At 43.0% G+C, this 8859-nt stretch overlaps 1 long non-coding RNA gene across 1 annotated transcript in view; it reads right to left on the bottom strand.

Annotated features, from left to right (window-relative positions):
* Positions 1–1641: 1641 nt before the first annotated feature.
* LOC129620181 (uncharacterized) overlaps positions 1642–8859 on the bottom strand; it is a 38551-nt gene continuing 31333 nt past the window's right edge. The window contains exons 2-3 of the long non-coding RNA XR_008698414.1: positions 2082–2163; positions 1642–1848 (exon numbers count right to left, since the gene is read on the bottom strand). This is a non-coding gene — a long non-coding RNA (uncharacterized LOC129620181). The remainder of the gene's footprint in view (positions 1849–2081; positions 2164–8859) is intronic.

The raw sequence follows: 8859 nt of genomic DNA, 5'->3' as shown, positions 1-8859 counted from the left end.
CCCAGAGGAATTCCCTGTTACTAGTTAAATGGTGTTAAGTGTTAACTGGATCTGGAGCTGGTGGGCCATGGGGTGGGGGGCAAGGCGGATGGTAAGTCAACAGTAAAGTGGTCAATCTTGTAAAGTAAAGTGGTCAGTCTTGTCCCAGAACCTTCCAGACAGCTCTCCCTTTGTGTGTGAGTTTGTGTAGGGGGACAGAACACAAGACAAAGCCAGACGGGATATACCATTCTCAAACTCATATGCTGATTAGAAGTCGAGAAATTTCCTGCAAATTTCGTACCTTATTTGATAGTTGAATGTCAGACGATCTGACATCAATGGAGGGAGGAGGTTGGAGTTCATTCAGGTATCTCAGCTGCCAGCAACAACTGGACACCCAGGAGATGCCATCACAGTGGTTTGGCTTTGCCCGGATTGTAACACTGTTTACAACCACTTCACAAGTGTGCAGGTGAATTCAGAGTTATGTGTGAGAACTAATGAATGCTTACAAAAGTCTTTGGGATCCACAGATGAAAGGGGCTGTTTGAGTGCAGAGTATCACTAACGATGGTGCACACTTGACGAATCAGATCATCCCAGAGAGTAAACCGTGTCCTGGGGATAAATTCACTAACTCTAAAAGCTGCTTTCAACATTTTAGGTGAAAAGCAGTAATTATTGACAACTCTTCAGCAGGCTGTCTTTCCAACTCTAGAATTATCTTACTAGCTCACGTCCTGGGACGTGTATGGACCTCATACAGAATTTCAACATCTGTTTTTATAGAATCAATAACCTGTTTTATAGAATCAACCTCTCAGGGCTGGAGGGGTCCAGCAGCTTTTGCTCATTAAAATGCCCCCTGTGATATCTACAAAAATAGTGGCCTGCTCATGCTCAATTTCTCCAGCCTGACTTGTTAGCCCCTATTCTCTCTTCTTTTGGCTAGAAATAGTTTTAAAAGTCTTTTCTATTAATACCAGCTTTTGCATCTTTGCAAGTCAAAGCTCATTTAAGGCTTCTGCTGTCCTAAATCTCTTCTCACGTTCACCCTTGGTTATTCACCCTTCTCTTTCTATGTTTTTGTACATCTTTCAGAAATCTCATCTCGCTGGAGAGTCCCTGAATTTTCAGCAATAATGACTTACAATTGTCTCCCTCCAGCAGGAGAGAGAAAAAAGTAAAACTGTTAAATGGACATGAAGTGGTGAGTGTAGGTATGGAGGTGTGTGTGCAGGGATCACGGGATCATGGAGAGGCCTGCTGCCCACTATGGGGGTGGGGGTGGGGATCCCGGAAAGGCTGCTCAGAGGGGCTGATCCCTGAGTGCGTCTTGCAATGCAGTCAGGGGAGGAGGAGGCTTAAGGTCAGACAGAGAACAGCCAAGAGCAAAGACATGGACCCAACAGGTCTAGGAGTGAGGAAGGGGCATCGCGAGATGAGGATGGGGGTGGATATCAGGCCACAGAACCTTGGAAGCCAGGCAGGGGGGCTGGGTTTAATCAGATAGAGGGCTGCTCAGAGCAGTGACAGGGTTGGACATGCATTTAATTTTAGGTGGAAAGTGGCAAAATTAGGGCATGGAGACTGAGCAGGTTAACATAATCAGCCAAACAGGAGCAAAAATGGAGAGCAAATGAGTCAGAAAAAGACCGCTTCTGACACCAACTCCTTTTTTTCTTTATTTAAGAACTAATGTGCCACCACCCTGGTGCCCTGTGGAAGCTGACTCTCTTCATTTTGAAAACAGCAAAGGTAACGGAGTCCTTTTTGGTGAGGAGCTTGACCTTTCAAGCTGAGTCACTTATTATCTGATTTTCGTTTGCATCAGAGCCTTGGTGGGGGGTACCTGGGAGGGTAGTACTGCGAAGAAACAAAGGAGAAGCTCTGTATTAGGGAGCTGGTGGCACAGAACTGTGCTGCGAACCTCTGCACACTAAGCATTTTACTCCCAGACATCTGAAAAAATCCTGACTTCCATACCGATGCAGCGAAGGCCTTCGTAACCACCCTGCTAACTTCAGGACAGCCTACTTGTTAAGAACTGGGGAAGATGGGCAAGTACCAGCTGGTAGCAAAAGAAACTCACTACTGACCTTCTTAAATTTAAACCAGAAGAGGGAAGACTTCATATTCTGCTAGACTTCAAAGCTCCATTATCTTCCGAGTCATTCTGTCCTAGAAGAAAACAGCAAGCAGGCTCATTACATTACTCATATGTGAATGATCAACTCACAACACATTAAATGAAGAGGTTACATTTCATGGACTAAGTAACATACAATTTAGAACAAACTATTATTGTGATGATGCATGCAAAATCCTGATTTTTGAAGTTCTATCTCTGAACATAACAGATAATCTGACTTCATTTTGGTGATCAGGTCAGCTAAGCACCATTCGGCACTTCTGAGAGTGGCAAGCAACAATTATCAAGAGAAAAGCTTGCAGGCACTGTATCTGATTCAGACTCTGCAGCTGAGAAGTGAAATGTTAGCTCCCTGTTGATTAATATGATCCAGTGAATGTAAAATGGATTTTAAAGCCCATATTTGTAATCACAGGATTTTGGGAATGGAGAGGGGTCTCCTTTCATAGATGAAGAAATAAGATCCAGAGAGGCTGTCCCACTCAGTCTGGTGGCCAGATACTGCGGATCAAACCAGAAGTTCTTCCACTAGTGCCCTCTCTGCTACATCAGACTTTATTTAGGTGTAGTCTTTCTAATATAGTAGTTCTTATAAAGACCTCTGAGTTACAAAATACTCTAAATTTCACGTTGATTTTAAATGCATAGTCTTTTTAAATGTGGAAGTCGCTTTCATTTTTGCCACAAAATTCTAATAATGATTTCATCCCACTCTTTATGGAGAAATGAGTCCCACTAGGGTATGGCAATGGATTCCCAGGTGGCATTAGTGCTAAAGAACCCATCTGCCAATGCAGGGGACATAAGAGATGTGGGTTTGATCCCTGGGTTGGAAGATCCCCTGAAGGAGAGCAACGCAACCCACTCCAGTATTCTTGCCTGTAGAATTCAACGGACAGAGGAGCCTGGGGGGGCTACAGTCCATGGGGTCGCAAAGGGTCGGACATGACTGAAGCGACTGAGCATGCACGCACAGAGTATGGCAAAACCAACTCACCCCTGTGACCTTTCCCTATTTCCAGCCAAGGCCTGGCCTGTGCTAAACCCCAGAAGAAACTGCACTCTCTGAAGGCTATCTGTCCCTGGCTTCTGGCATCCTGGAAAATCTCAGCCTGCCCGAGTGGCTGAAGGCCTCAGGTTAATGGAATTCAAACATCTCATTATACTTAAAGTGCAGCACAGTTCCGATGCTCCGTTAAAGGGAGAGCCAGTTCTAGAAAGTCAGAGAGAAGCAAGTGTTAACTGAGCATCTGTTGGTACTAGGCCCTATGTTCTGTGCTTTAAATATATGATCTCATTCTGTTCTCACAACTGCCCCCCGGGTATGCCTGGGCACCTCTCTGTTTCAGATTTTACAAATGAGGCTGAGTTCTTTGGTGCAACTAATATTAACCTGAGCATCTGCTACCTGCCAGGCACCAAGGTGGATGTTCAGTATGCAGAGGAAGGGACAAGCTTCACTTTCTGCCCACAGGGAGATCAGAGTCTAGCAGGGATGGGGCCGGGGGTGTCAGGCACATTAACCAGAACTGTGTGGTTCCAACAGCAACGTGTGACCCAAACAGACAGAATCATGAAACCAGTTTAATGGGTCTTGATCAGCACTCAGAATAAATAGATAGGGGCTTCCCTGGGAGTCCAGTGGTTAAGAATCTGCCAGCCAATGCAGGGGAACCAGATTCGATCCCTAGTCTGGGAAGATCCCACATGCAGAAAGTCTGTACACCACACCTGCAGAGTCCACACTCTGCAACAAGAGAAGCCACCACGGTGAGAAGCCCGAACACTGCAATGAAGAGTAGCACCCACTCATTACAACCAAAGAAAGCCCACACACAGCAATGAAGACCCAGCGCAGACAAAAATAAACAAACAAAGTAGAACAGAGGAGCACAGAATGGAAAATATCAGAGAGCGTGCAGTCAAGGTAAGGCAACTCACATGGATATGTGTCTATATCTCTGTATCAATCATATATATATACATATACATAATATATATATATATATATATATATATATATATATACACACACACACATACACACACACACATCTGTGTGTGCTGGTTTGCAATGGAAAATACATTTTCTTTTGTAGGTGATGGTGAGAGGAAATGTGAAAGCTCTCAAGTTATAGAGCAAAGTGAGAAGTGCTCTATTAGAAGGCTATACAGAATGGTTAAGTGTGAACAAGAGGAAGTGTTTGCCCGCAGATTAATTTTCACTTAGTTCCAGAGTAAGCTGGGGACAATTTTGGTTCCTCATGAAAGACACATCTCTTAAGGATGGAATGCTCACATCTAACGCTCAGAGCTAGGAAGAGCTTGAGAAGGGCTGGTGTGAATTTTCCAGGACTAGCAAGGAAAACAGAGCGGGGTCCCCCTCTTGCATAGTCTGGGAAAGAAGATGGCACCTGTGAAGACACAAGACACAATAACACCAATGGAGCCAGAAGAGGGGATTCAAGGAGATGGAACCCAAATCTAGCCTGATTGCTAGAACTGTGGGAACTGCTGGGAGGCCTCTTAACCCCCACCATCCCACTGTAATTTTCTCAAGAATAGTGCCTCCTTTGGGACGACAGGTTACTGTCACCTTTCTGATCAGGATAAAACAGTGACTCAATTTTCTTTCCTTTTAATACATTTCCTTCAGATGTATCCTAGATACTATGCTTACAGATACAGGATTTGTGGCAATCCACCAGATGGCCACATGGTATCTGAGTACGGACTCAAGGCAAGAGAAAAATGATCTTCCTGTAGAGGAACCTGAGTGACTCATATTGTAAACCTCTCTCATGTGGGTTTAAGTGACTGTGCAATAAGGCAGCTCAGGACAGCAGTTAAATTCTCGGTGTCATCCTGGTGACTTGGTTTTTACATATATATATATATATATATATATATATTTTAAGAAGCAATGCCATGAGATTATGTCAAGATTAATTATCCATTATTTAACTCATATTTTTCATGGTACAGACTTAAGAATTGGCTATTATACAAAATAAACAACTCCAGAAATGTATAAAAAAATAATGACTAGATGTTTATAATTTATGTTTTTTTCACTCAACACCTATGACTTTAATAAGTTCTTCTCCACTGCCGGCTGAAGAGAGAACACAAGCATACGATGACAGCAGAAGAGATACTTTGTGTGGGATGGTTTTATTCTATAAAAACACAGATAGTTCATGAGAAAGAGCATCTCATGAACTAAAAGTTAGTCTGCAAGTACCTGCCATTTTAGTTACTATTACCAATGCTAATAAACTATTATCAGGTAAAAATGCAAAATATTAGTACCCGCAAGTAAATGAAATTATATTTGATGAACCCTGGGAGTACATGTTTTTTTCACCCCTTTTTATTTTTCACACCAAAGACTCAGATTTAACTAACATTTTCCAGAATCAAGATTAATAATAAGGTAGAGAGTTTAATAAATAAATCATTTTTCATAACAAAAGTGTGGACTGACTGTGAGAATCAGGTGCAGAGAGACTGTTGCCATGCCCAGCATTCCATGGTGGCAGAACCAGAACTGAAAGGCAGATCCCGTCACTTTAACTTCTAAGCTTGCTCGTGATTTTGGTTTGGGGCTTTTCTTACAAAGCCATAGCTGTTTTTCTATTCTTTGCGTAGAATAGAGATAATCATATGTGACATAGGGCTTCCCTGGTGGTTCAGCTGGTAAAGATTTCGCCTGCAATATATGGGAGACCTGGGTTCGATCCCTGGGTTGGGGAGATCCCCTGGAGTAGGGAAAGGCTACCCACTCCAGTATTCTGGCCTGGAGAATTCCAGGGACAGTCCATGAGGTCACAAAGAGTCAGACACAACTGAACGACTTTCACTTTCACTTTTGCTATGTGATGTAATGATTATATAAGCACATGCATGCATGCTAAGTTGCTTCAGTTGTGTCTGACTCTTTAAGACCCTCTGGACTGTAGCCCACCAGGCTCCTCTGTCCATGTGATTCTCCAGGCAAAAATACTGGAGTGGGTTGCCATGCTGTCCTCCAGGGGATCTTCCTGACCCAGGGATCAAACCTGCTTTTCTTATGTCTCCTGCATTGGCAGGTGGGTTCTTTACCACTAGAACCACCTGGAACCCTGTATATAAGCACATATCACAAGATCAATGGTATCAGAGAATGAAAAGCTCCCCTGTACATTACCCAGATAACCTCAACCTTTCAACCACTAGTATAGAATCAAATGCAACTTTCTGGCTTCTTAGCATTTTAAATTATGTCTGTTTTTAGGTTTTACCACATTTCAATTAAAATTAGGTATTACCACTGTGTTTGCAAAAAAAAAAATCTTAAAATCATAGCTTACACAAGGTAATTGAATGTGTTGCTAGTATAATTTGGCTTAAATACTTTAAGTCCTACTTAAAGGTTGTTCAATAGGTAAATTTTAAGGAGTTAAAGGAAGCATCTGTAGTTTTTAAAATAATTAAAAGGTACTTTAAACATTTCTAAACAGGCAAGATCAAATTTTTGGATTTAGAAAAGGCAAGGGAACCAGAGATCAAATTGCCAACATCCACTGGATCATTGAAACTCCAGAGAGTTCCAGAAAAACATCTAGTTTTGCTTTATTGACTATGCTAAAGCCTTTGCCTGTGTGGATCACAACAAACTGGAAAATTCTGAGAGATGGGAATACCAGACTACCTGACCTGCCTCCTGAGAAATCTGTATGCACATCAAGAAGCAACAGTTAGAACTGTTGGATATGGGACAACAAACTAATTCCAAATCAGGAAAGGAGTAAGTTAAGGCTGTATATTGTTACCCTGCTTATTTAACTTCTATGCAGAGTACATCATGAAAAATGCCAGGCTGGATGAAGCACAAGCTGGAATCAAGATTGCCGGGAGAAATATCAATAACCTCAGATACGCAGATGACACCACCCTTATGGCAGAAAGTGAAGAACTAAAGAGCCTTTTGATGAAAGTGAAAGAGGAGAGTGAAAAAGTTGGCTTAAAACTTAACATTCAGAAACCTAAGATCATGGCATCTGGTCCCATCACTTCATGGCAAATAAATGGGGAAACAATGGAACAGTGAAAGACTATTTCTTGGGCTCCAAAATCACTGCAGGTGGTGACTGCAGCCTTGAAATTAAAAGATGCTTGCTCCTTGGAAGAAAAGCTATGACCAACCTAGACAGCATATTAAAAAGCAGTGATATTACTTTACCAAAAAAGGTCCATCAAGTCAAAGGTATCGTTTTTCCAGTAGTCATATATGGATGTGAGATTTGGACTATAAAGAAAGCTGAGTGCCAAAGAACTGATGCTTTTGAACTGTGGTGTTGGAGAAGACTCTTGAGAGTCCCTTGGACTGCAAGGAGATCCAAACCGTCAATCCTAAAGGAAATCAGTCCTGAATATTCACTGAAAGGACTGATGCTGAAGCTGAAGCTCCATTACTTTGGCCACTGATGCAAAGAGCTGACTCACTGGAAAAGACTCTGATGATGGGAAAGATGAGGGCAGGAGAAGAAGGGGACGACAGAGGATGAGATGGTTGGATGGCATCACTGTCACGATGGACATGAGTTTGAGCAGGCTCCAGACATGAGTTTGAGCAGGCTCTGGCAGTTGGTGATGGACAGGGAAGCCTGGCGTGTTGCAGTCCATGGGGTGGCAAAGAGTCCGACACAACTGAGCAACTGAACTGAACTGAAACAGGCAAGATCAAATTTTTGAATCTAGAGATGATGCACAATTGAGTGATAAAACTATTAAAAGTTAAACACAGGGACATCCCTGGTGGTCCAGGGGTTAAGAATCTGCCTGCCAAAGCAGGGTGCATGGGTTCAATCCCTGCTTTGGTAATATCCCACATGCCACGGAGCAACTAAACCCGTGTGCCACAACTTACTGAAGCCTGCACTCTAGAGCTTGTGCTTCTAAATGAGAGAGGCCACCACAGTGAGAAGCCCAAATTCTGCAACTAGAGAGTAGCCCTTCTTGCTCCAACTAGAGAAAGATCGTGTGCAGCAAGAAGACCCAGTGCAGCCAAAAATAAAAATTTATTTCTATAAAATAATTGTAATATAAAATTTTTGTATAATAATATATAATATTTTATATAATAATTTTATATAAAATAATTTTTTAAAGTTAAACACACAACCCGCTCCAGGGGGCGGGCCAGGGCCATGTTCCTGAAACTGACATTTGCAGTGCGCACCATGGCTGGAGGTACCAGCAGGGGAGACCTGGGATCCAGTCTAGGCCAACGTGTGGCCTCTGGAGCGCATAGAGCACCCTTGGTGGAGGTGGTCAGGGTTGGAAAGTGCCCAGCAGATGGAGCCAGCTGCTTTCAAGGCTTTGTACTCCTTTGAGAGGCCAAAGCCAGAAGACGAGAATCTCATTTTCTTTTGTCGGATGGGCAGGCGGGGCTTACAAGCCACGCAGTTGGCCTGGAACCTTGGATACAAAGGGGCTCGGAACTATGAAGGGGCCTATAGAAAATGGTTCCAGAAAGAAGGTTGGGTAGAAGACCTCCCGGCCCAAGGCTGCCTTAGCTAAGAGTGATGAAGGGGCTGACTTGTTGGGTTGGGGAGCTTCATATAGCGTTGGGCACCAAAAGTAACAAAGAAAGAGCATTTAATTAAAGAAATAAAGTTAGACACAGGAAAGCAGTCACCATAGAAGTTCGGAAGAGAGGTTATCCCTGGGGGAGAAGAGGG

Source organism: Bubalus kerabau, chromosome 9, assembly GCF_029407905.1.
Source record: "Bubalus kerabau isolate K-KA32 ecotype Philippines breed swamp buffalo chromosome 9, PCC_UOA_SB_1v2, whole genome shotgun sequence".
NCBI classification, from domain to species: domain Eukaryota; kingdom Metazoa; phylum Chordata; class Mammalia; order Artiodactyla; family Bovidae; genus Bubalus; species Bubalus kerabau.
The sequence above is the reverse complement of the archived record's forward strand: the minus strand, read 5'-3'. Positions and strand labels throughout refer to the sequence as shown.